This window comes from Pseudophryne corroboree, chromosome 4 (genome assembly GCF_028390025.1).
Source record: "Pseudophryne corroboree isolate aPseCor3 chromosome 4, aPseCor3.hap2, whole genome shotgun sequence".
Taxonomy (NCBI): domain Eukaryota; kingdom Metazoa; phylum Chordata; class Amphibia; order Anura; family Myobatrachidae; genus Pseudophryne; species Pseudophryne corroboree.
This window is the reverse complement of record NC_086447.1, coordinates 696,232,764-696,259,793: the sequence shown is the minus strand read 5'-3', so window position 1 is coordinate 696,259,793 and position 27,030 is coordinate 696,232,764. Positions and strand designations below refer to the sequence as shown.

Here is a 27,030-nt window from a genome sequence, read left to right as displayed (position 1 = left end):
TGTAATATTTTAAACTCCAAACAGTACAAAGTTAACCATGCACATCATAATTAACATGAATAGTGCATTAGTATTTGCCATGAAAAGCTCCTGGGCACCACACCAGGATGGCTGCATTGTTAAGGCATTTGACTTAAGATCCAATGGATATATATCTGCATGGGATCAAACCCCAATTCTGGTATGCATGTTAATTTCAGATTCCTAAATATGTACAAGGTATAACTTTATTTTTTAAGGACATGTACAAAAGTTGATGTTGCTTGCATTTGTAAACCACCGTACTTGTTCCACAAAATCCTTGACATGTGACAGGGCAAAAAAGAATGATAGCGACTATCTACAAATGTTGCTTGTAATCATTCAAAAGAAAGGACAGTCTTGATAGATGAGCAGTTCAAAATGTGGTGAAAATTAATGTCTTTAAACAAATATGGAATTATTATAAAACTTTTTATTCATAAGAGCCTTACTTGTGAAGAATAGAAATATAAGTATCATACTTTAAAAAAAAAACAATTACCAGACTTATGTAATAAGTAACAGTCAAAGCAGTATAAAGTTTGCTGAATAATTGCCCATGCACATTAAAAGACACATATGCTTTGCAATAGTATTTGACATGTAAATCAAACCAGGATGGCCGAGTGGTTAAGGCGTTGGACTTAAGATCCAATGGATACATATCCGCGTGGGTTCGATCCCCACTTCTGGTATGCATTTTAATTTCAGCTAACTAAATATTTATGATGAAGATTTCGGCAATTAGGGAAAACTCTCAAAATTCTGTGAAAATCATTAACTTAAATTACATTGCTAAAAAAATATTTTCAATCCATCTTTTCAAAGAACCTGGCTTTCCATGAAGAAAAGAAACAATGATATCATAATATCCATTAAAATACCAAAAGTTATGTAATATTTTAAACTCCAAGCGGTTCAAAGTTAACAATGCACAGGAAAATAAACATGAATAGTGCAATAGTATTTGCATTGAAAATACCCAGGGCGACATACCAGCATGGCCGAGTGGTTAAGGCATTGGACTTAAGATCCAATGGATACATATCCGCGTGGGTTCGAACCCCACTTCTGGTATGTATTTTAAATTCGGATTCCTAAATATGTACAAGGAACAATATAATCGAATAGGGAAATGTACATGAGTCATTTTGTTTACATTTGTAAACTACCATACATGTTCCACAAAAGCATTGAAATGTGACAGTGCAAATAAACTTATGTAATAATTTAGACTCCAAACAGTACAAAGTTTGCATAAAAGTTGACCATGCACATTAACATATACATATGCAATGGGGTTCAGAATGTAATTCTGATGGACTGGATGCCTATGGTCAGAATACCGACATCAGCAACCTGACCATTAAAATCCTGACAGCCCTGCAGTTAATACCATAACCATTCCATGTTCCCTGCCCTAACCCTAATCCTCCTTTTTGGGTGCCTAAACCTTACCCTCCCCGGGATGCCTGACACTAACCCTCCATTCCCCAATGCCTAAAGCTAATGCTCCCTGCTTGGTGTCTAACACTAACCTCCTCTTCTAAGTGACTAAACCAAAGCCTCCCTCCCTGGTACCTAACTCTAACCTACCTGTCCCTACACCGCAACCCCCCTTCTAATGCCTAAACCTAACCTCCCCCCTCCCCGTGGCAGGACAAGATTACATCCTGCTGAGAGGACATTCAGAATTCTAGGTGTCAGTATTTTCATGCTGTTAATCCCACCTCTGTTGGCATTTTGGTGCTGTTATTATGGCTGGTGGGTACGATTATGGTGTCAGTATTATGATAGCCAGGATCCCGCACGGAAGCCTTTTAACTGGGTACCATGCTTTGCAAAAGTATTTGCCATGAAAATGTCAAAAGCCTCACATCAGGATGGCTGAGTGGTTAAGGTGTTGGACTTAAGATTCAATGGATTTACATCTGCATGGGATAGATCCCCACTTCTGGTTTGTATTTTAATTTCAGCTAACCAAATGAGGAAGAATTTGTCAATTAGGGAAAACTTTCAAACTATGGTGAAAGTCAATAACTTAAGCTACAGTACTTTAATAAAAAAAATATTTTCAATCCATTTTTTCAAAGAACCTGGCTTTCTATGAAGAAAAGAAACAATGATATCATAATATCCATTAAAATACCAAAAGTTATGTAATATTTTAAAATCCAAGCGGTTCAAAGTTAACAATGCACAGGAAAATGAACATGAATAGTGCAATAGTATTTGCATTGAAAATACCCAGGGCAACATACCAGGATGGTCGAGTGGTTAAGGCGTTGGACTTAAGATCCAATCGATATATATCCGCGTTGGTTTGAACCACACTTCTGGTATGTATTTTAATTTCGGATTCCTAAATATGTACAAGGAACAATATAATCGAATAGGGAAATGTACAAGAGTCATTTTGTTTACATTTGTAAACTACCATACATGTTCCACAAAAGCATTGAAATGTGACAGTGCAAATAAACTTATGTAATAATTTAGACTCCAAACAGAACAAAGTTTGCATAAAAGTTGACCATGCACATTAACATATACATATGCAATGGGGTTCAGAATGTAATCCTGATGGACTGGATGCCTATGGTCAGAATACCGACATCAGCAACCTGACCATTAAAATCCTGACAGCCCTGCAGTTAATACCATAACCCTTCCATGTTCCCTGCCCTAACCCTAATCCTCCCTTTTGGGTGTCTAAACCTTACACCCTCTCCTTGGGTGCCTAAACCTTACCCTCCCCGGGATGCCTAACACTAACCCTCCATTCCCCAATGCCTAAAGCTAATGCTCCCTGCTTGGTGTCTAACAATAACCTCCTCTTCTTAGTGACTAAACCAAACCCTCCCTCCCTGGTACCTAACTCTAACCTACCTGTCCCTACACCGTAACCCCCCTTCTAATGCCTAAACCTAACCTCTCCCCTCCCCGTGGCAGGACAAGATTACATCCTGCTGAGAGGACATTCAGAATTCTAGGTGTCAGTCTTTTCATGCTGTTAATCCCACCTCTGTTGGCATTTTGGTGCCGTTATTATGGCTGGTGGGTACGATTATGGTGTCAGTATTATGATAGCCAGGATCCCGCATGGAAGCCTTTTAACTGGGTCCCATGCTTTGCAAAAGTATTTGCCATGAAAATGTCAAAAGCCTCACATCAGTATGGCTGAGTGGTTAAGGTGTTGGACTTAAGATTCAATGGATTTACATCTGCATGGGATAGATCCCCACTTCTGGTTTGTATTTCAATTTCAGCTAACCAAATGAGGAAGAATTTGTCAATTAGGGAACACTTTCAAACTATGGTGAAAGTCAATAACTTAAGCTACAGTACTTTGATAAAAAAAAGATTTTCAATCCATTTTCTCCTAAGAAACTGATTTTATATAACGTAAGTTAACAATGACATCCTAATATCCATTAAAATACCCAGTTATGTAATATTTTAAACTCCAAACAGTACAAAGTTAACCATGCACATCATAATTAACATGAATAGTGCATTAGTATTTGCCATGAAAAGCTCCTGGGCACCACACCAGGATGGCTGCATTGTTAAGGCATTTGACTTAAGATCCAATGGATATATATCTGCATGGGATCAAACCCCAATTCTGGTATGCATGTTAATTTCAGATTCCTAAATATGTACAAGGTATAACTTTATTTTTTAAGGACATGTACAAAAGTTGATGTTGCTTGCATTTGTAAACCACCATACTTGTTCCACAAAATCCTTGACATGTGACAGGGCAAAAAAGAATGATAGCGACTATCTACAAATGTTGCTTGTAATCATTCAAAAGAAAGGACAGTCTTGATAGATGAGCAGTTCAAAATGTGGTGAAAATTAATGTCTTTAAACAAATATGGAATTATTATAAAACTTTTTATTCATAAGAGCCTTACTTGTGAAGAATAGAAATATAAGTATCATACTTAATAAAAAAAAAACAATTACCAGACTTATGTAATAAGTAACAGTCAAAGCAGTATAAAGTTTGCTGAATAATTGCCCATGCACATTAAAAGATACATATGCTTTGCAATAGTATTTGACATGTAAATTAAAGCAGGATGGCCGAGTGGTTAAGGCGTTGGACTTAAGATCCAATGGATACATATCCGCGTGGGTTCGATGCCCACTTCTGGTATGCATTTTAATTTCAGCTAACTTAATATTTATGATGAAGATTTCGGCAATTAGGGAAAACTCTCAAAATTCTGTGAAAATCATTAACTTAAATTACATTGCTAAAAAAATATTTTCAATCCATTTTTTCAAAGAACCTGGCTTTCTATGAAGAAAAGAAACAATGATATCATAATATCCATTAAAATACCAAAAGTTATGTAATATTTTAAACTCCAAGCGGTTCAAAGTTAACAATGCACAGGAAAATAAACATGAATAGTGCAATAGTATTTGCATTGAAAATACCCAGGGCAACATATCAGGATAGCCGAGTGGTTAAGGCGTTGGACTTAAGATCCAATGGATATATATCCGCGTAGGTTCGAACCTCACTTCTGGTATGTATTTTAATTTCGGATTCCTAAATATGTACAAGGAACAATATAATCGAATAGGGAAATGTACAAGAGTCATTTTGTTTACATTTGTAAACTACCATACATGTTCCACAAAAGCATTGAAATGTGACAGTGCAAATAAACTTATGTAATAATTTAGACTCCAAACAGTACAAAGTTTGCATAAAAGTTGACCATGCACATTAACATATACATATGCAATGGGGTTCAGAATGTAATCCTGATGGACTGGATGCCTATGGTCAGAATACCGACATCAGCAACCTGACCATTAAAATCCTGACAGCCCTGCAGTTAATACCATAACCCTTTCATGTTCCCTGCCCTAACCCTAATCCTCCCTTTTGGGTGCCTAAACCTTACCCTCCCCGGGATGCCTGACACTAACCCTCCATTCCCCAATGCCTAAAGCTAATGGTCCCTGCTTGGAGTATAACACTAACCTCCTCTTCTAAGTGCCTAAAGCAAAGCCTCCCTCCCTGGTACCTAACTCTAACCTACCTGTCCCTACACCGCAACCCCCCTTCTAATGCCTAAACCTAACCTCCCCCCTCCCCATGGCAGGACAAGATTACATCCTGCTGAGAGGACATTCAGAATTCTAGGTGTCAGTATTTTCATGCTGTTAATTCCACCTCTGTTGGCATTTTGGTGCTGTTATTATGGCTGGTGGGTACGATTATGGTGTCAGTATTATGATAGCCAGGATCCCGCACGGAAGCCTTTTAACTGGGTACCATGCTTTGCAAAAGTATTTGCCATGAAAATGTCGAAAGCCTCACATCAGGATGGCCGAGTGGTTAAGGTGTTGGACTTAAGATTCAATGGATTTACATCTGCATGGGATAGATCCCCACTTCTGGTTTGTATTTCAATTTCAGCTAACCAAATGAGGAAGAATTTGTCAATTAGGGAAAACTTTCAAACTATGGTGAAAGTCAATAACTTAAGCTACAGTACTTTAATAAAAAAAATATTTTCAATCCATTTTTTCAAAGAACCTGGCTTTCTATGAAGAAAAGAAACAATGATATCATAATATCCATTAAAATACCAAAAGTTATGTAATATTTTAAAATCCAAGCGGTTCAAAGTTAACAATGCACAGGAAAATGAACATGAATAGTGCAATAGTATTTGCATTGAAAATACCCAGGGCAACATACCAGGATGGCCGAGTGGTTAAGGCGTTGGACTTAAGATCCAATCGATATATATCCGCGTTGGTTTGAACCACACTTCTGGTATGTATTTTAATTTCGGATTCCTAAATATGTACAAGGAACAATATAATCGAATAGGGAAATGTACAAGAGTCATTTTGTTTACATTTGTAAACTACCATACATGTTCCACAAAAGCATTGAAATGTGACAGTGCAAATAAACTTATGTAATAATTTAGACTCCAAACAGAACAAAGTTTGCATAAAAGTTGACCATGCACATTAACATATACATATGCAATGGGGTTCAGAATGTAATCCTGATGGACTGGATGCCTATGGTCAGAATACCGACATCAGCAACCTGACCATTAAAATCCTGACAGCCCTGCAGTTAATACCATAACCCTTCCATGTTCCCTGCCCTAACCCTAATCCTCCCTTTTGGGTGTCTAAACCTTACACCCTCTCCTTGGGTGCCTAAACCTTACCCTCCCCGGGATGCCTAACACTAACCCTCCATTCCCCAATGCCTAAAGCAAATGCTCCCTGCTTGGTGTCTAACAATAACCTCCTCTTCTTAGTGACTAAACCAAACCCTCCCTCCCTGGTACCTAACTCTAACCTACCTGTCCCTACACCGTAACCCCCCTTCTAATGCCTAAACCTAACCTCTCCCCTCCCCGTGGCAGGACAAGATTACATCCTGCTGAGAGGACATTCAGAATTCTAGGTGTCAGTATTTTCATGCTGTTAATCCCACCTCTGTGGGCATTTTGGTGCCGTTATTATGGCTGGTGGGTTCGATTATGGTGTCAGTATTATGATAGCCAGGATCCCGCATGGAAGCCTTTTAACTGGGTCCCATGCTTTGCAAAAGTATTTGCCATGAAAATGTCAAAAGCCTCACATCAGGATGGCTGAGTGGTTAAGGTGTTGGATTTAAGATTCAATGGATTTACATCTGCATGGGATAGATCCCCACTTCTGGTTTGTATTTCAATTTTAGCTAACCAAATGAGGAAGAATTTGTCAATTAGGGAAAACTTTCAAACTATGGTGAAAGTCAATAACTTAAGCTACAGTACTTTGATAAAAAAAATATTTTCAATCCATTTTCTCCTAAGAAACTGATTTTATATAACGTAAGTTAACAATGACATCCTAATATCCATTAAAATACCCAGTTATGTAATATTTTAAACTCCAAACAGTACAAAGTTAACCATGCACATCATAATTAACATGAATAGTGCATTAGTATTTGCCATGAAAAGCTCCTGGGCACCACACCAGGATGGCTGCATTGTTAAGGCATTTGACTTAAGATCCAATGGATATATATCTGCATGGGATCAAACCCCAATTCTGGTATGCATGTTAATTTCAGATTCCTAAATATGTACAAGGTATAACTTTATTTTTTAAGGACATGTACAAAAGTTGATGTTGCTTGCATTTGTAAACCACCGTACTTGTTCCACAAAATCCTTGACATGTGACAGGGCAAAAAAGAATGATAGCGACTATCTACAAATGTTGCTTGTAATCATTCAAAAGAAAGGACAGTCTTGATAGATGAGCAGTTCAAAATGTGGTGAAAATTAATGTCTTTAAACAAATATGGAATTATTATAAAACTTTTTATTCATAAGAGCCTTACTTGTGAAGAATAGAAATATAAGTATCATACTTTAAAAAAAAAACAATTACCAGACTTATGTAATAAGTAACAGTCAAAGCAGTATAAAGTTTGCTGAATAATTGCCCATGCACATTAAAAGACACATATGCTTTGCAATAGTATTTGACATGTAAATCAAACCAGGATGGCCGAGTGGTTAAGGCGTTGGACTTAAGATCCAATGGATACATATCTGCGTGGGTTCGATCCCCACTTCTGGTATGCATTTTAATTTCAGGTAACTAAATATTTATGATGAAGATTTCGGCAATTAGGGAAAACTCTCAAAATTCTGTGAAAATCATTAACTTAAATTACATTGCTAAAAAAATATTTTCAATCCATCTTTTCAAAGAACCTGGCTTTCCATGAAGAAAAGAAACAATGATATCATAATATCCATTAAAATACCAAAAGTTATGCAATATTTTAAACTCCAAGCGGTTCAAAGTTAACAATGCACAGGAAAATAAACATGACTAGTGCAATAGTATTTGCATTGAAAATACCCAGGGCAACATACCAGGATGGCCGAGTGGTTAAGGCGTTGGACTTAAGATCCAATGGATACATATCCGCGTGGGTTCGAACCCCACTTCTGGTATGTATTTTAATTTCGGATTCCTAAATATGTACAAGGAACAATATAATCGAATAGGGAAATGTACATGAGTCATTTTGTTTACATTTGTAAACTACCATACATGTTCCACAAAAGCATTGAAATGTGACAGTGCAAATAAACTTATGTAATAATTTAGACTCCAAACAGTACAAAGTTTGCATAAAAGTTGACCATGCACATTAACATATACATATGCAATGGGGTTCAGAATGTAATTCTGATGGACTGGATGCCTATGGTCAGAATACCGACATCAGCAACCTGACCATTAAAATCCTGACAGCCCTGCAGTTAATACCATAACCATTCCATGTTCCCTGCCCTAACCCTAATCCTCCCTTTTGGGTGCCTAAACCTTACCCTCCCCGGGATGCCTGACACTAACCCTCCATTCCCCAATGCCTAAAGCTAATGCTCCCTGCTTGGTGTCTAACACTAACCTCCTCTTCTAAGTGACTAAACCAAAGCCTCCCTCCCTGGTACCTAACTCTAACCTACCTGTCCCTACACCGCAACCCCCCTTCTAATGCCTAAACCTAACCTCCCCCCTCCCCGTGGCAGGACAAGATTACATCCTGCTGAGAGGACATTCAGAATTCTAGGTGTCAGTATTTTCATGCTGTTAATCCCACCTCTGTTGGCATTTTGGTGCTGTTATTATGGCTGGTGGGTACGATTATGGTGTCAGTATTATGATAGCCAGGATCCCGCACGGAAGCCTTTTAACTGGGTACCATGCTTTGCAAAAGTATTTGCCATGAAAATGTCAAAAGCCTCACATCAGGATGGCTGAGTGGTTAAGGTGTTGGACTTAAGATTCAATGGATTTACATCTGCATGGGATAGATCCCCACTTCTGGTTTGTATTTCAATTTCAGCTAACCAAATGAGGAAGAATTTGTCAATTAGGGAAAACTTTCAAACTATGGTGAAAGTCAATAACTTAAGCTACAGTACTTTAATAAAAAAAATATTTTCAATCCATTTTTTCAAAGAACCTGGCTTTCTATGAAGAAAAGAAACAATGATATCATAATATCCATTAAAATACCAAAAGTTATGTAATATTTTAAAATCCAAGCGGTTCAAAGTTAACAATGCACAGGAAAATGAACATGAATAGTGCAATAGTATTTGCATTGAAAATACCCAGGGCAACATACCAGGATGGTCGAGTGGTTAAGGCGTTGGACTTAAGATCCAATCGATATTTATCCGCGTTGGTTTGAACCACACTTCTGGTATGTATTTTAATTTCGGATTCCTAAATATGTACAAGGAACAATATAATCGAATAGGGAAATGTACAAGAGTCATTTTGTTTACATTTGTAAACTACCATACATGTTCCACAAAAGCATTGAAATGTGACAGTGCAAATAAACTTATGTAATAATTTAGACTCCAAACAGAACAAAGTTTGCATAAAAGTTGACCATGCACATTAACATATACATATGCAATGGGGTTCAGAATGTAATCCTGATGGACTGGATGCCTATGGTCAGAATACCGACATCAGCAACCTGACCATTAAAATCCTGACAGCCCTGCAGTTAATACCATAACCCTTCCATGTTCCCTGCCCTAACCCTAATCCTCCCTTTTGGGTGTCTAAACCTTACACCCTCTCCTTGGGTGCCTAAACCTTACCCTCCCCGGGATGCCTAACACTAACCCTCCATTCCCCAATGCCTAAAGCTAATGCTCCCTGCTTGGTGTCTAACAATAACCTCCTCTTCTTAGTGACTAAACCAAACCCTCCCTCCCTGGTACCTAACTCTAACCTACCTGTCCCTACACCGTAACCCCCCTTCTAATGCCTAAACCTAACCTCTCCCCTCCCCGTGGCAGGACAAGATTACATCCTGCTGAGAGGACATTCAGAATTCTAGGTGTCAGTATTTTCATGCTGTTAATCCCACCTCTGTTGGCATTTTGGTGCCGTTATTATGGCTGGTGGGTACGATTATGGTGTCAGTATTATGATAGCCAGGATCCCGCATGGAAGCCTTTTAACTGGGTCCCATGCTTTGCAAAAGTATTTGCCATGAAAATGTCAAAAGCCTCACATCAGGATGGCTGAGTGGTTAAGGTGTTGGACTTAAGATTCAATGGATTTACATCTGCATGGGATAGATCCCCACTTCTGGTTTGTATTTCAATTTCAGCTAACCAAATGAGGAAGAATTTGTCAATTAGGGAACACTTTCAAACTATGGTGAAAGTCAATAACTTAAGCTACAGTACTTTGATAAAAAAAAGATTTTCAATCCATTTTCTCCTAAGAAACTGATTTTATATAACGTAAGTTAACAATGACATCCTAATATCCATTAAAATACCCAGTTATGTAATATTTTAAACTCCAAACAGTACAAAGTTAACCATGCACATCATAATTAACATGAATAGTGCATTAGTATTTGCCATGAAAAGCTCCTGGGCACCACACCAGGATGGCTGCATTGTTAAGGCATTTGACTTAAGATCCAATGGATATATATCTGCATGGGATCAAACCCCAATTCTGGTATGCATGTTAATTTCAGATTCCTAAATATGTACAAGGTATAACTTTATTTTTTAAGGACATGTACAAAAGTTGATGTTGCTTGCATTTGTAAACCACCATACTTGTTCCACAAAATCCTTGACATGTGACAGGGCAAAAAAGAATGATAGCGACTATCTACAAATGTTGCTTGTAATCATTCAAAAGAAAGGACAGTCTTGATAGATGAGCAGTTCAAAATGTGGTGAAAATTAATGTCTTTAAACAAATATGGAATTATTATAAAACTTTTTATTCATAAGAGCCTTACTTGTGAAGAATAGAAATATAAGTATCATACTTAAAAAAAAAAAAACAATTACCAGACTTATGTAATAAGTAACAGTCAAAGCAGTATAAAGTTTGCTGAATAATTGCCCATGCACATTAAAAGATACATATGCTTTGCAATAGTATTTGACATGTAAATTAAACCAGGATGGACGAGTGGTTAAGGCGTTGGACTTAAGATCCAATGGATACATATCCGCGTCGGTTCGATCCCCACTTCTGGTATGCATTTTAATTTCAGCTAACTAAATATTTATGATGAAGATTTCGGCAATTAGGGAAAACTCTCAAAATTCTGTGAAAATCATTAACTTAAATTACATTGCTAAAAAAATATTTTCAATCCATTTTTTCAAAGAACCTGGCTTTCTATGAAGAAAATAAACAATGATATCATAATATCCATTAAAATACCAAAAGTTATGTAATATTTTAAACTCCAAGCGGTTCAAAGTTAACAATGCACAGGAAAATAAACATGAATAGTGCAATAGTATTTGCATTGAAAATACCCAGGGCAACATACCAAGATGGCCGAGTGGTTAAGGCGTTGGACTTAAGATCCAATGGATATATATCCGCATAGGTTCGAACCCCACTTCTGGTATGTATTTTAATTTTGGATTCCTAAATATGTACAAGGAACAATATAATCGAATAGGGAAATGTACAAGAGTCATTTTGTTTACATTTGTAAACTACCATACATGTTCCACAAAAGCATTGAAATGTGACAGTGCAAATAAACTTATGTAATAATTTAGACTCCAAACAGTACAAAGTTTGCATAAAAGTTGACCATGCACATTAACATATACATATGCAATGGTGTTCAGAATGTAATTCTGATGGACTGGATGCCTATGGTCAGAATACCGACATCAGCAACCTGACCATTAAAATCCTGACAGCCCTGCAGTTAATACCATAACCCTTCCATGTTCCCTGCCCTAACCCTAATCCTCCCTTTTGGGTGCCTAAACCTTACCCTCCCCGGGATGCCTGACACTAACCCTCCATTCCCCAATGCCTAAAGCTAATGCTCCCTGCTTGGTGTCTAACACTAACCTCCTCTTCTAAGTGACTAAACCAAAGCCTCCCTCCCTGGTACCTAACTCTAACCTACCTGTCCCTACACCGCAACCCCCCTTCTAATGCCTAAACCTAACCTCCCCCCTCCCCGTGGCAGGACAAGATTACATCCTGCTGAGAGGACATTCAGAATTCTAGGTGTCAGTATTTTCATGCTGTTAATCCCACCTCTGTTGGCATTTTGGTGCTGTTATTATGGCTGGTGGGTACGATTATGGTGTCAGTATTATGATAGCCAGGATCCCGCACGGAAGCCTTTTAACTGGGTACCATGCTTTGCAAAAGTATTTGCCATGAAAATGTCAAAAGCCTCACATCAGGATGGCCGAGTGGTTAAGGTGTTGGACTTAAGATTCAATGGATTTACATCTGCATGGGATAGATCCCCACTTCTGGTTTGTATTTCAATTTCAGCTAACCAAATGAGGAAGAATTTGTCAATTAGGGAAAACTTTCAAACTATGGTGAAAGTCAATAACTTAAGCTACAGTACTTTAATAAAAAAAATATTTTCAATCCATTTTTTCAAAGAACCTGGCTTTCTATGAAGAAAAGAAACAATGATATCATAATATCCATTAAAATACCAAAAGTTATGTAATATTTTAAAATCCAAGCGGTTCAAAGTTAACAATGCACAGGAAAATGAACATGAATAGTGCAATAGTATTTGCATTGAAAATACCCAGGGCAACATACCAGGATGACCGAGTGGTTAAGGCGTTGGACTTAAGATCCAATCGATATATATCCGCGTTGGTTTGAACCACACTTCGGGTATGTATTTTAATTTCGGATTCCTAAATATGTACAAGGAACAATATAATCGAATAGGGAAATGTACAAGAGTCATTTTGTTTACATTTGTAAACTACCATACATGTTCCACAAAAGCATTGAAATGTGACAGTGCAAATAAACTTATGTAATAATTTAGACTCCAAACAGAACAAAGTTTGCATAAAAGTTGACCATGCACATTAACATATACATATGCAATGGGGTTCAGAATGTAATCCTGATGGACTGGATGCCTATGGTCAGAATACCGACATCAGCAACCTGACCATTAAAATCCTGACAGCCCTGCAGTTAATACCATAACCCTTCCATGTTCCCTGCCCTAACCCTAATCCTCCCTTTTGGGTGTCTAAACCTTACACCCTCTCCTTGGGTGCCTAAACCTTACCCTCCCCGGGATGCCTAACACTAACCCTCCATTCCCCAATGCCTAAAGCAAATGCTCCCTGCTTGGTGTCTAACAATAACCTCCTCTTCTTAGTGACTAAACCAAACCCTCCCTCCCTGGTACCTAACTCTAACCTACCTGTCCCTACACCGTAACCCCCCTTCTAATGCCTAAACCTAACCTCTCCCCTCCCCGTGGCAGGACAAGATTACATCCTGTTGAGAGGACATTCAGAATTCTAGGTGTCAGTATTTTCATGCTGTTAATCCCACCTCTGTTGGTATTTTGGTGCCGTTATTATGGCTGGTGGGTACGATTATGGTGTCAGTATTATGATAGCCAGGATCCCGCATGGAAGCCTTTTAACTGGGTCCCATGCTTTGCAAAAGTATTTGCCATGAAAATGTCAAAAGCCTCACATCAGGATGGATGAGTGGTTAAGGTGTTGGACTTAAGATTCAATGGATTTACATCTGCATGGGATAGATCCCCACTTATGGTTTGTATTTCAATTTTAGCTAACCAAATGAGGAAGAATTTGTCAATTAGGGAAAACTTTCAAACTATGGTGAAAGTCAATAACTTAAGCTACAGTACTTTGATAAAAAAATATTTTCAATCCATTTTCTCCTAAGAAACTGATTTTATATAACGTAAGTTAACAATGACATCCTAATATCCATTAAAATACCCAGTTATGTAATATTTTAAACTCCAAACAGTACAAAGTTAACCATGCACATCATAATTAACATGAATAGTGCATTAGTATTTGCCATGAAAAGCTCCTGGGCACCACACCAGGATGGCTGCATTGTTAAGGCATTTGACTTAAGATCCAATGGATATATATCTGCATGGGATCAAACCCCAATTCTGGTATGCATGTTAATTTCAGATTCCTAAATATGTACAAGGTATAACTTTATTTTTTAAGGACATGTACAAAAGTTGATGTTGCTTGCATTTGTAAACCACCATACTTGTTCCACAAAATCCGTGACATGTGACAGGGCAAAAAAGAATGATAGCGACTATCTACAAATGTTGCTTGTAATCATTCAAAAGAAAGGACAGTCTTGATAGATGAGCAGTTAGAAATGTGGTGAAAATTAATGTCTTTAAACAAATATGGAATTATTATAAAACTTTTTATTTATAAGAGCCTTACTTGTGAAGAATAGAAATATAAGTATCATACTTTAAAAAAAAAACAATTACCAGACTTATGTAATAAGTAACAGTCAAAGCAGTATAAAGTTTGCTGAATAATTGCCCATGCACATTAAAAGATACATATGCTTTGCAATAGTATTTGACATGTAAATCAAACCAGGATGGCCGAGTGGTTAAGGCGTTGGACTTAAGATCCAATGGATACATATCCGCGTGGGTTCGATCCCCACTTCTGGTATGCATTTTAATTTCAGCTAACTAAATATTTATGATGAAGATTTCGGCAATTAGGGAAAACTCTCAAAATTCTGTGAAAATCATTAACTTAAATTACATTGCTAAAAAAATATTTTCAATCCATCTTTTCAAAGAACCTGGCTTTCCATGGAGAAAAGAAACAATGATATCATAATATCCATTAAAATACCAAAAGTTATGTAATATTTTAAACTCCAAGCGGTTCAAAGTTAACAATGCACAGGAAAATAAACATGAATAGTGCAATAGTATTTGCATTGAAAATACCCAGGGCAACATACCAGGATGGCCGAGTGGTTAAGTCGTTGGACTTAAGATCCAATGGATACATATCCGCGTGGGTTCGAACCCCACTTCTGGTAAGTATTTTAATTTCGGATTCCTAAATATGTACAAGGAACAATATAATCGAATAGGGAAATGTACATGAGTCATTTTGTTTACATTTGTAAACTACCATACATGTTCCACAAAAGCATTGAAATGTGACAGTGCAAATAAACTTATGTAATAATTTAGACTCCAAACAGTACAAAGTTTGCATAAAAGTTGACCATGCACATTAACATATACATATGCAATGGGGTTCAGAATGTAATTCTGATGGACTGGATGCCTATGGTCAGAATACCGACATCAGCAACCTGACCATTAAAATCCTGACAGCCCTGCAGTTAATACCATAACCATTCCATGTTCCCTGCCCTAACCCTAATCCTCCCTTTTGGGTGCCTAAACCTTACCCTCCCCGGGATGCTTGACACTAACCCTCCATTCCCCAATGCCTAAAGCTAATGCTCCCTGCTTGGTGTCTAACACTAACCTCCTCTTCTAAGTGACTAAACCAAACCATCCCTCCCTGGTACCTAACTCTAACCTACCTGTCCCTACACCGTAACCCCCCTTCTAATGCCTAAACCTAGCCTCTCCCCTCCCCGTGGCAGGACAAGATTACATCCTGCTGAGAGGACATTCAGAATTCTAGGTGTCAGTATTTTCATGCTGTTAATCCCACCTCTGTTGGCATTTTGGTGCCGTTATTATGGCTGGTGGGTACGATTATGGTGTCAGTATTATGATAGCCAGGATCCCGCATGGAAGCCTTTTAACTGGGTCCCATGCTTTGCAAAAGTATTTGCCATGAAAATGTCAAAAGCCTCACATCAGGATGGCTGAGTGGTTAAGGTGTTGGACTTAAGATTCAATGGATTTTCATCTGCATGGGATAGATCCCCACTTCTGGTTTGTATTTCAATTTCAGCTAACCAAATGAGGAAGAATTTGTCAATTAGGGAAAACTTTCAAACTATGGTGAAAGTCAATAACTTAAGCTACAGTACTTTGATAAAAAAAATATTTTCAATCCATTTTCTCCAAAGAAACTGATTTTATATAACGTAAGTTAACAATGACATCCTAATATCCATTAAAATACCCAGTTATGTAATATTTTAAACTCCAAACAGTACAAAGTTAACCATGCACATCATAATTAACATGAATAGTGCATTAGTATTTGCCATGAAAAGCTCCTGGGCACCACACCAGGATGGCTGCATTGTTAAGGCATTTGACTTAAGATCCAATGGATATATATCTGCATGGGATAAAACCCCAATTCTGGTATGCATGTTAATTTCAGATTCCTAAATATGTACAAGGTATAACTTTATTTTTTAAGGACATGTACAAAAGTTGATGTTGCTTGCATTTGTAAACCACCATACTTGTTCCACAAAATCCTTGACATGTGACAGGGCAAAAAAGAATGATAGCGACTATCTACAAATGTTGCTTGTAATCATTCAAAAGAAAGGACAGTCTTGATAGATGAGCAGTTAGAAATGTGGTGAAAATTAATGTCTTTAAACAAATATGGAATTATTATAAAACTTTTTATTCATAAGAGCCTTACTTGTGAGGAATAGAAATATAAGTATCATACTTTAAAAAAAAAAACAATTACCAGACTTATGTAATAAGTAACAGTAAAAGCAGTATAAAGTTTGCTGAATAATTGCCCATGCACATTAAAAGATACATATGCTTTGCAATAGTATCTGACATGTAAGTCAAACCAGGATGGCGGAGTGGTTAAGGCGTTGGACTTAAGATCCAATGGATACATATCCGCGTGGGTTCGATCCCCACTTCTGGTATGCATTTTAATTTCAGCTAACTAAATATTTATGATGAAGATTTCGGCAATTAGGGAAAACTCTCAAAATTCTGTGAAAATCATTAACTTAAATTACATTGCTAAAAAAATATTTTCAATCCATTTTTTCAAAGAACCTGGCTTTCTATGAAGAAAAGAAACAATGATATCATAATATCCATTAAAATACCAAAAGTTATGTAATATTTTAAACTCCAAGCGGTTCAAAGTTAACAATGCACAGGAAAATAAACATGAATAGTGCAATAGTATTTGCATTGAAAATACTCAAGGCAATATACCAGGATGGCCGAGTGGTTAAGGCGTTGGACTTAAGATCTAATGGATATATATCCGCGTGGGTTCGAACGCCACTTCTGGTATGTATTTTAATTTCGGATTCCTAAATATGTACAAGGAACAATATAATCGAATAGGGAAATGTACAAGAGTCATTTTGTTTACATTTGTAAACTACCATACATGTTCCACAAAAGCATTGAAATGTGACAGTGCAAATAAACTTATGTAATAATTTCGACTCCAAACAGTACAAAGTTTGCATAAAAGTTGACCATGCACATTAACATATACATATGCAATGGGGTTCAGAATGTAATCCTGATGGACTGGATGCCTATGGTCAGAATACCGACATCAGCAACCTGACCATTAAAATCCTGACAGCCCTGCAGTTAATACCATAACCCTTCCATGTTTCCTGCCCTAACCCTAATCCTCCCTTTTGGGTGTCTAAACCTTACACCCTCTCCTTGGGTGCCTAAACCTTACCCTCCCCGGGATGCCTAACACTAACCCTCCATTCCCCAATGCCTAAAGCTAATGCTCCCTGCTTGGTGTCTAACAATTGTCACGATCCGGGTATCTGGACGCCATTTCTTACCCATCAGATGCCTCCTAAGGCTGGCTCAGCGCTCCAGGACCGGATCCCATCTGTTATCCTGATGTGTACATTCCTGTATCCTCTCCTGTCACTCTGGGACGCTGTCACAGTAAACGCCATATTACACCTGGCATGGCGTCTCCCGCGGCCTCCGCCGCCGTCCCTGAACTTCTGCATGCAGAGTGTCTGAGTGGCGATTACGTCAGCCGCGGCCTCCGCTGTGTCCGCGTGGTTGGATGTGCATCTGTCAGCCTGGCGCCTCCTGTCTCCGGTGGCCGGCGCCGCCATTACTGTTTTCATTACCACATGGATTACAAACCAAACTTCCCTCCAAGTGTCTGCATGGGCGCAGCCATCTTGGATTCTGTCAGCTGATCATTTCCACCAATCTGTTCTCAGTATTGATAATCTGCATAATTGCCTAGCCAATCCCTTCCTTGCTGCAGGTATAAATACACTGTGCCTGAGCAAGGAAGGCGTCAGTGCTTTGGTTGTCAAACCTAGTTCCTGTTTGTCTCTCTCCTGTGATTGTCTTCCAGGTTCCAGCTCCTGTCTCAAGACTTCCACCATAGAGACCCGCACCAGCATTCCACCTGCGGTGTAGCCTGACTCTCCAATCCATTGTGGATTCATCTGTTTCCAGCTACAACATTACCTGCTTCCAGCTCAGCTTCCAGCAGAGTACAGCTTCCCTTAAAGGGCCGGTGTCCTTTCTACACTTTACCACTCTCCACCGGTATTATTATTTCTCCGCTCTCAAGTTCTACATTTCAGTTCATATTTCATCGCTCCCAAGTTCATTTATTATTTAACTGGTTCCAGCCAGTATCCACTCCGTGCTAACAACAGTCTGGTTCCAGCCAGTATCCACAGCAGCTGTTTTATCTTCAGCAACCCAGCTTTTCCTGGAACACCAGCTGGCACAATCCTGGGTTATCTCCATTGCTACAGTCGGGCCTGGTAAGGACTTTCCATCTAGAAGATCATAAGAACTATCTCACACTACCAGTGCCCTGTGGCTCCTGCCATCCTGTAGTACCCAGGAACTGTATTTATTCTTTGCTGACTTTTACGTTTTCTTTTACTGCTGCTGTGTTGCGGAGTTGTCATAATAAACATCATTGACTTTTATCCAAGTTGTCGTGGTCACGCCTTCGGGCAGTTATTATTTATGTTACTTACATGTCCAGGGGTCTGATACAACCTCCCAGGTTCCGGTACATCTCAGCCCCTACAACTGAGGCTGCCTCCCGTCAGCTCAGGCCCTCAGTTGTGACAGTAAGCACTGACCTAATGAATCCAGCCGGAGACCAGGATCAAGCGGCCAGGCCGATGCAAGAACTGGCAGCCCGACTAGAACATCAGGAGGCTGCACAGGGCCACATCATCCGCTGTCTCCAGGATCTCTCTACTCGGCTGGATGGGATTCAGACAACTCTCCGTGGATCAGGCGCGTCTGGTGCGTCAACCACAGTGACTCCAGCTATAACCCCACCCACCTTACCCATTTCTGCTCCACGTCTTCATCTTCCAACGCCAGCAAAATTTGACGGATCTCCAAGATTCTGCAGGGGATTTCTCAACCAGTGTGAGATTCAGTTTGAGCTACAACCTGGCAATTTTCCCAGTGACCGTACAAAAATTGCCTACATTATTTCTCTTCTCAGTGGCTCAGCCCTTGATTGGGCATCACCGTTATGGGAGAGGTCCGACACCCTGCTATCTTCCTACACTGCCTTCGTGTCAACATTCAGGCGCATCTTCGACGAGCCAGGCCGGGTAACCTCAGCTTCATCCGAGATTCTCCGTTTACGCCAGGGGTCACGTACTGTAGGACAATATCTGATACAGTTCCAGATCCTGGCGTCCGAACTGGCATGGAACGACGAGGCCCTGTATGCTGCATTCTGGCATGGCTTATCTGAGCGTATTAAAGATGAGTTAGCTACCAGAGACTTACCTTCTAAGTTAGATGAGCTAATCTCACTCTGCACGAAAGTTGATTTACGTTTCAGAGAGAGAGCAACTGAGCGTGGAAGATCATCTGCTCCAAAATCTTCTGCTCCTCCTCCTCGTCAACTGTCACCATCTAAAGATGAGCCCATGCAACTTGGCCGTTCCCGTTTAACTCCTGCTGAGCGCCGAAGACGTCTCTCCGAGTTTCTCTGTCTCTATTGTGCAGCTCCGTCTCACACCATTAATGCCTGTCCCAAACGTCCGGGAAACTCCAAATCCTAGCTCGCCAAGGAGAGGGCCGGCTAGGAGTAATGATCTCCTCTCCATCTTCTCAAGATTGTAATCTCCCAGTCTCGCTTCAAGTTACTCAACGTTATCGGAACGTCATTGCCCTCCTTGATTCCGGAGCAGCTGGGAACTTTATTACCGAAGCCTATGTTAAACGGTGGTCCCTACCCACCGAGAGACTTCCTTCGTCCATTTCTTTAACTGCCGTGGATGGCAGCAAAATTTTTGATGCAGTTATTTCTTTAAGGACTCTACCAGTTCGTCTGAGAGTGGGAGTTCTTCATTCCGAACTTATTTCTTTTTTAGTGATTCCAAGAGCCACACATCCTGTGGTCCTGGGCCTTCCATGGCTCCGTCTTCACAATCCTACAATTGATTGGACGACTACGCAAATCCTGGCATGGGGTTCCTCCTGTGCTGAGACATGTTTGTTTAAAGTACTGCCTGTCTGTTCTTCCTCCCCCAGGTCGTCTGATGTTCCACCTCCTCCATATCAAGATTTCACGGATGTGTTCAGTAAAGCTTCTGCTGATATCCTTCCTCCTCATAGAGAATGGGACTGTCCGATTGATCTCGTTCCAGGGAAGGTTCCACCTCGAGGCCGAACTTATCCGTTGTCTCTGCCTGTGACGCATTCTATGGAGGAATATATTAAAGAGAACCTAGCAAAGGGGTTCATTCGACCTTCTTCTTCTCCAGCCGGCGCAGGCTTCTTTTTTGTAAAAAAGAAAGATGGTGGTCTGCGGCCGTGCATCGACTACAGAGGTTTGAACGACATTACCATCAAGAACCGCTATCCTTTACCCCTGATTACTGAGCTCTTTGACAGAGTTAGTGGAGCTACCATCTTTACAAAGCTGGACTTGCGAGGTGCATACAATCTCATCCGGATCCGTGAGGGTGACGAGTGGAAGACCGCATTTAACACCCGTGACGGACATTATGAGTACCTCGTCATGCCCTTCGGATTGAGCAATGCTCCAGCTGTCTTCCAGCATTTCGTCAATGAGATCTTCAGAGACATTCTATACCGTCATGTCGTGGTCTATCTAGATGATATCCTCATTTTTGCCAACAATTTAGAGGAACATCGTTTTTGGGTAAAGGAGGTTCTGTCCCGTCTCCGTGTCAATCATCTCTATTGCAAATTAGAGAAATGCGTCTTTGAAGTCAAGTCCATTCCGTTTCTAGGGTACATTGTGTCCGGTTCCGGACTAGAGATGGATCCTGAGAAACTACAAGCAATTCAGAATTGGCCGGTACCCTTAACCCTCAAAGGGGTCCAGAGGTTCTTAGGGTTCGCCAATTATTACCGAAAGTTTATACGAGACTTTTCCACCATTGTGGCGCCTATTACTGCTTTCACCAAGAAGGGTGCTAACCCGTCCAAGTGGTCTGAAGAAGCCATGCAAGCTTTTCATCTTTTAAAACAGAGGTTCATCTCTGCGCCTGTCCTGAAACAGCCTGACATCGACTCTCCTTTCATCCTAGAGGTGGATGCCTCCTCCGTTGGAGTAGGAGCGGTGTTATCTCAGAGGGCTAAAGATGGCCATTTACATCCTTGCAGTTTCTTCTCACGGAAGTTCTCCCCAGCGGAGCGCAACTATGCCATTGGCGACCAGGAGTTGCTAGCCATCAAGCTCGCTCTAGAGGAGTGGAGATATCTGTTGGAGGGAGCTTCTCATTCAATCACCATCCTTACAGACCACAAGAACCTTCTATATTTGAAAGGCGCACAATGTCTCAACCCTCGTCAGGCCAGATGGGCACTTTTCTTTTCCAGGTTCGACTTTAAACTCCAGTTCTGTCCGGGCTCTCAGAATCGCAAGGCCGATGCCCTTTCCCGCTCATGGGAGCAAGAAAATTAGTCAGAGTCTTCAGACAAGCATCCTATTATAAGTCCGTTGGCATTCTCCATGGTAGGGATGGACTCTACGCCCCCATCAGGGAAAAGTTTTGTGAAGCCGATGCTAAGGAAGAAGCTCATGCATTGGGCCCATGCTTCCCGTTTTGCCGGACATACAGGTATCCAAAAAACCCTGGAGTTTATCTCTAGGTCCTATTGGTGGCCAACTCTGAAAAAGGACGTCTTGGAGTTTATTGCATCTTGCCCAAAGTGTGCCCAACATAAAGTATCCCGCCAGTCGCCTGCGGGGCAACTGGTTCCACTATCCGTTCCCCGTCGACCATGGACCCACTTGTCGATGGATTTCATTACAGACTTACCCATGTGCAACAAGTTCAATACCATCTGGGTGGTAGTTGACCGGTTCACCAAGATGGCACACTTCATTCCTCTCACCGGTCTTCCGTCAGCTTCCAAGTTGGCTCAAGTATTCATACAAGAGATCTTCCGACTCCACGGTCTTCCTGAAGAAATTATCTCTGATCGAGGAGTTCAATTTACAGCCAAATTCTGGCGAAGTTTATGTCAAGTCCTCCAAGTCAAGCTAAAGTTTTCCACGGCTTACCATCCTCAGACCAATGGTCAAACCAAGAGGGTGAATCAGGACTTGGAGGCCTTCCTCTGCATCTATGTGTCCTCCTCTCAAGATGACTGGGTTCAATTACTTCCCTGGGCCGAGTTCTGTCATAACAACCAGTATCATTCTTCATCTGCTTCAACACCATTCTTCACTAACTTTGGATTCCACCCTAAAGTCCCTGAGTTCCAACCGCTTCCAGCAACTTCTGTTCCCGCAGTGAATATCACCTTGCATCAGTTTGCCAATATCTGGAAGAGCGTACGATCAGCTCTGCTCAAGGCATCGTTCAGGTACAAGAAGTTTGCGGATAAGAAGCGTCGAGCAGTTCCTGCTCTCAAGGTGGGTGATCGGGTATGGTTATCCACGAAGAATTTGAGGTTAAGAGTTCCCAGTATGAAGTTTGCACCTCGCTATATCGGTCCTTTCAAGATTGAACAAGTCATCAATCCTGTTGCTTACAGACTCCAGTTGCCTCCCTTCTTAAAAATACCCAGGACATTCCATGTTTCCCTGTTGAAACCGCTGATCTTGAATCGGTTTCATTCCTCACTTCCTCCAACTCCGAAAGTCCAAACTCAACGAGGCGTTGAGTATGAAGTGGCCAAGATCCTGGACTCACGTCACCGTTACGGTCAACTACAATATCTTATTGACTGGAAGGGTTATGGTCCTGAGGAACGTTCATGGACCAATGCTTCTGATGTCCATGCTCCTGCCTTGGTCCGGAGATTCCATTCCAAGTTTCCTCAAAAGCCGAAGAAGTGTCCTGGGGCCACTCCTAAAGGGGGGGGTGCTGTCACGATCCGGGTATCTGGACGCCATTTCTTACCCATCAGATGCCTCCTAAGGCTGGCTCAGCGCTCCAGGACCGGATCCCATCTGTTATCCTGATGTGTACATTCCTGTATCCTCTCCTGTCACTCTGGGACGCTGTCACAGTAAACGCCATATTACACCTGGCATGGCGTCTCCCGCGGCCTCCGCCGCCGTCCCTGAACTTCTGCATGCAGAGTGTCTGAGTGGCGATTACGTCAGCCGCGGCCTCCGCTGTGTCCGCGTGGTTGGATGTGCATCTGTCAGCCTGGCGCCTCCTGTCTCCGGTGGCCGGCGCCGCCATTACTGTTTTCATTACCACATGGATTACAAACCAAACTTCCCTCCAAGTGTCTGCATGGGCGCAGCCATCTTGGATTCTGTCAGCTGATCATTTCCACCAATCTGTTCTCAGTATTGATAATCTGCATAATTGCCTAGCCAATCCCTTCCTTGCTGCAGGTATAAATACACTGTGCCTGAGCAAGGAAGGCGTCAGTGCTTTGGTTGTCAAACCTAGTTCCTGTTTGTCTCTCTCCTGTGATTGTCTTCCAGGTTCCAGCTCCTGTCTCAAGACTTCCACCATAGAGACCCGCACCAGCATTCCACCTGCGGTGTAGCCTGACTCTCCAATCCATTGTGGATTCATCTGTTTCCAGCTACAACATTACCTGCTTCCAGCTCAGCTTCCAGCAGAGTACAGCTTCCCTTAAAGGGCCGGTGTCCTTTCTACACTTTACCACTCTCCACCGGTATTATTATTTCTCCGCTCTCAAGTTCTACATTTCAGTTCATATTTCATCGCTCCCAAGTTCATTTATTATTTAACTGGTTCCAGCCAGTATCCACTCCGTGCTAACAACAGTCTGGTTCCAGCCAGTATCCACAGCAGCTGTTTTATCTTCAGCAACCCAGCTTTTCCTGGAACACCAGCTGGCACAATCCTGGGTTATCTCCATTGCTACAGTTGGGCCTGGTAAGGACTTTCCATCTAGAAGATCATAAGAACTATCTCACACTACCAGTGCCCTGTTGCTCCTGCCATCCTGTAGTACCCAGGAACTGTATTTATTCTTTGCTGACTTTTACGTTTTCTTTTACTGCTGCTGTGTTGCGGAGTTGTCATAATAAACATCATTGACTTTTATCCAAGTTGTCGTGGTCACGCCTTCGGGCAGTTATTATTTATGTTACTTACATGTCCAGGGGTCTGATACAACCTCCCAGGTTCCGGTACATCTCAGCCCCTACAACTGAGGCTGCCTCCCGTCAGCTCAGGCCCTCAGTTGTGACAACAATAACCTCCTCTTCTAAGTGACTAAACCAAACCCTCCCTCCCTGGTACCTAACTCTAACCTACCTGTCCCTACACCGTAACCCCCCTTCTAATGCCTAAACCTAACCTCTCCCCTCCCCGTGGCAGGACAAGATTACATCCTGCTGAGAGGACATTCAGAATTCTAGGTGTCAATATTTTCATGCTGTTAATCCCACCTCTGTTGGCATTTTGGTGCCGTTATTATGGCTGGTGGGTACGATTATGGTGTCAGTATTATGATAGCCAGGATCCCGCATGGAAGCCTTTTAACTGGGTCCCATGCTTTGCAAAAGTATTTGCCATGAAAATGTCAAAAGCCTCACATCAGGATGGCTGAGTGGTTAAGGTGTTGGACTTAAGATTCAATGGATTTTTATCTGCATGGGATAGATCCCCACTTCTGGTTTGTATTTCAATTTCAGCTAACCAAATGAGGAAGAATTTGTCAATTAGGGAAAACTTTCAAACTATGGTGAAAGTCAATAACTTAAGCTACAGTACTTTGATAAAAAAAATATTTTCTATCCATTTTCTCCAAAGAAACTGATTTTATATAACGTAAGTTAACTATGACATCCTAATATCCATTAAAATACCCAGTTATGTAATATTTTAAACTCCAAACAGTACAAAGTTAACCATGCACATCATAATTAACATGAATAGTGCATTAGTATTTGCCATGAAAAGCTCCTGGGTACCACAACAGGATGGCTGCATTGTTAAGGCATTTGACTTAAGATCCAATGGATATATATCTGCATGGGATCAAACCCCAATTCTGGCATGCATGTTAATTTCAGATTCCTAAATATGTACAAGGAATAACTTTATTTTTTAAGGACATGTACAAAAGTTGATGTTGCTTGCATTTGTAAACCACCATACTTGTTCCACAAAATCCTTGACATGTGACAGGGCAAAAAAGAATGATAGCGACTATCTACAAATGTTGCTTGTAATCATTCAAAAGAAAGGACAGTCTTGATAGATGAGCAGTAAGAAATGTGGTGAAAATTAATGTCTTTAAACAAATATGGAATTATTATAAAACTTTTTATTCATAAGAGCCTTACTTGTGAGGAATAGAAATATAAGTATCATACTTTTAAAAAAAAAACAATTACCAGACTTATGTAATAAGTAACAGTCAAAGCAGTATAAAGTTTGCTGAATAATTGCCCATGCACATTAAAAGATACATATGCTTTGCAATAGTATTTGACATGTAGATCAAACCAGGATGGCCGAGTGGTTAAGGCGTTGGACTTAAGATCCAATGGATACATATCCGCGTGGGTTCGATCCCCACTTCTGGTATGCATTTTAATTTCAGCTAACTAAATATTTATGATGAAGATTTCGGCAATTAGGGAAAACTCTCAAAATTCTGTGAAAATCATTAACTTAAATTACATTGCTAAAAAAATATTTTCAATCCATTTTTTCAAAGAACCTGGCTTTCTATGAAGAAAAGAAACAATGATATCATAATTAAAATACCAAAAGTTATGTAATATTTTAAACTCCAAGCGGTTCAAAGTTAACAATGCACAGGAAAATAAACATGAATAGTTCAATAGTATTTGCATTGAAAATACCCAGGGCAACATACCAGGATGGCTGAGTGGTTAAGGCGTTGGACTTAAGATCCAATGGATATATATCCGCGTGGGTTCGAACCCCACTTCTGGTATGTATTTTAATTTCGGATTCCTAAATATGTACAAGGAACAATATAATCGAATAGGGAAATGTACAAGAGTCATTTTGTTTACATTTGTAAACTACCATACATGTTCCACAAAAGCATTGAAATTAGGGTTAGGGCAGGGAACATGGAAGGGTTATGGTATGTAATAATTTAGACTCCAAACAGTACAAAGTTTGCATAAAAGTTGACCATGCACATTAACATATACATATGCAATGGGGTTCAGAATGTAATCCTGATGGACTGGATGCCTATGGTCAGAATACCGACATCAGCAACCTGACCATTAAAATCCTGACAGCCCTGCAGTTAATACCATAACCCTTCCATGTTCCCTGCCCTAACCCTAATCCTCCCTTTTGGGTGCCTAAACCTTACCCTCCCCGGGATGCCTGACACTAACCCTCCATTCCTCAATGCCTAAAGCTAATGCTCCCTGCTTGGTGTCTAAAAAAAATATTTTCAATCCATTTTTTCAAAGAACCTGGCTTTTTATGAAGAAAAGAAACAATGATATCATAATATCCATTAAAATACCAAAAGTTATGTAATATTTTAAATCCAAGCGGTTCAAAGTTAACAATGCACAGGAAAATGAACATGAATAGTGCAATAGTATTTGCATTGAAAACACCCAGGGCAACATACCAGGATGGCCGAGTGGTTGAGGCGTTGGACTTAAGATCCAATCGATATATATCCGCGTTGGTTTGAACCACACTTCTGGTATGTATTTTAATTTCGGATTCCTAAATATGTGCAAGGAACAA

At 40.3% G+C, this 27,030-nt stretch overlaps 15 non-coding genes across 15 annotated transcripts; all 15 read left to right on the top strand.

The window, feature by feature from the left end:
• Positions 1-633: 633 nt before the first annotated feature.
• On the top strand, positions 634-716 carry TRNAL-UAA (transfer RNA leucine (anticodon UAA)). Its single transcript has one exon. It is a non-coding gene; the product is annotated as a tRNA-Leu (tRNA).
• Positions 717-1,015: 299 nt separating this feature from the next.
• Positions 1,016-1,098, top strand: TRNAL-UAA (transfer RNA leucine (anticodon UAA)). The gene has a single exon. It is a non-coding gene; the product is annotated as a tRNA-Leu (tRNA).
• Positions 1,099-4,106: 3,008 nt separating this feature from the next.
• Positions 4,107-4,189, top strand: TRNAL-UAA (transfer RNA leucine (anticodon UAA)). The gene has a single exon. It is a non-coding gene; the product is annotated as a tRNA-Leu (tRNA).
• Positions 4,190-4,488: 299 nt separating this feature from the next.
• TRNAL-UAA (transfer RNA leucine (anticodon UAA)) lies at positions 4,489-4,571 on the top strand. Its single transcript has one exon. It is a non-coding gene; the product is annotated as a tRNA-Leu (tRNA).
• A 1,182-nt stretch (positions 4,572-5,753) lies between these two features.
• Positions 5,754-5,836, top strand: TRNAL-UAA (transfer RNA leucine (anticodon UAA)). The gene has a single exon. It is a non-coding gene; the product is annotated as a tRNA-Leu (tRNA).
• A 1,741-nt stretch (positions 5,837-7,577) lies between these two features.
• Positions 7,578-7,660, top strand: TRNAL-UAA (transfer RNA leucine (anticodon UAA)). Its single transcript has one exon. It is a non-coding gene; the product is annotated as a tRNA-Leu (tRNA).
• Positions 7,661-7,959: 299 nt separating this feature from the next.
• Positions 7,960-8,042, top strand: TRNAL-UAA (transfer RNA leucine (anticodon UAA)). The gene has a single exon. It is a non-coding gene; the product is annotated as a tRNA-Leu (tRNA).
• A 3,008-nt stretch (positions 8,043-11,050) lies between these two features.
• TRNAL-UAA (transfer RNA leucine (anticodon UAA)) lies at positions 11,051-11,133 on the top strand. The gene has a single exon. It is a non-coding gene; the product is annotated as a tRNA-Leu (tRNA).
• Positions 11,134-11,432: 299 nt separating this feature from the next.
• On the top strand, positions 11,433-11,515 carry TRNAL-UAA (transfer RNA leucine (anticodon UAA)). The gene has a single exon. It is a non-coding gene; the product is annotated as a tRNA-Leu (tRNA).
• Positions 11,516-14,520: 3,005 nt separating this feature from the next.
• On the top strand, positions 14,521-14,603 carry TRNAL-UAA (transfer RNA leucine (anticodon UAA)). Its single transcript has one exon. It is a non-coding gene; the product is annotated as a tRNA-Leu (tRNA).
• A 299-nt stretch (positions 14,604-14,902) lies between these two features.
• On the top strand, positions 14,903-14,985 carry TRNAL-UAA (transfer RNA leucine (anticodon UAA)). Its single transcript has one exon. It is a non-coding gene; the product is annotated as a tRNA-Leu (tRNA).
• Positions 14,986-16,699: 1,714 nt separating this feature from the next.
• On the top strand, positions 16,700-16,782 carry TRNAL-UAA (transfer RNA leucine (anticodon UAA)). Its single transcript has one exon. It is a non-coding gene; the product is annotated as a tRNA-Leu (tRNA).
• A 299-nt stretch (positions 16,783-17,081) lies between these two features.
• On the top strand, positions 17,082-17,164 carry TRNAL-UAA (transfer RNA leucine (anticodon UAA)). The gene has a single exon. It is a non-coding gene; the product is annotated as a tRNA-Leu (tRNA).
• Positions 17,165-25,783: 8,619 nt separating this feature from the next.
• Positions 25,784-25,866, top strand: TRNAL-UAA (transfer RNA leucine (anticodon UAA)). Its single transcript has one exon. It is a non-coding gene; the product is annotated as a tRNA-Leu (tRNA).
• A 293-nt stretch (positions 25,867-26,159) lies between these two features.
• On the top strand, positions 26,160-26,242 carry TRNAL-UAA (transfer RNA leucine (anticodon UAA)). The gene has a single exon. It is a non-coding gene; the product is annotated as a tRNA-Leu (tRNA).
• The last annotated feature ends 788 nt before the right edge of the window (positions 26,243-27,030 follow it).